The sequence below is a fragment of the Galeopterus variegatus genome, unplaced genomic scaffold, assembly GCF_000696425.1.
Source record: "Galeopterus variegatus unplaced genomic scaffold, G_variegatus-3.0.2 Scaffold935, whole genome shotgun sequence".
Classification (NCBI taxonomy): domain Eukaryota; kingdom Metazoa; phylum Chordata; class Mammalia; order Dermoptera; family Cynocephalidae; genus Galeopterus; species Galeopterus variegatus.
Window position 1 is genome coordinate 454,936 of NW_007727046.1, and position 202 is coordinate 455,137.

Sequence of the window (202 nt, forward strand, 5' to 3'; positions counted from 1 at the left end):
GCGTGGTGCTGACAACACCAAGTCAAGGGTTAAGATCCCCTTACCGGTCATCTTTAAGAAACAAAACAAAACAAAACAAAACAACCTTAAAAGTTCTTAAAACAACTTTACCTTAAATTTGGGGCCTTGATAAGATTTCAACTACAAAAATATGGTTAACGTGGATGCAGAAGCAACATCTACAGGTGGGCCCTAAAGACCT

The 202-nt window shown here is 38.6% G+C and overlaps 1 protein-coding gene across 2 annotated transcripts in view; it reads right to left on the reverse strand.

Annotated features, from left to right (window-relative positions):
* The window catches only part of UBE2B (ubiquitin-conjugating enzyme E2B), an 18,614-nt gene that overhangs the window by 5,778 nt on the left and 12,634 nt on the right, over positions 1 to 202 (reverse strand). The window lies entirely within an intron of this gene.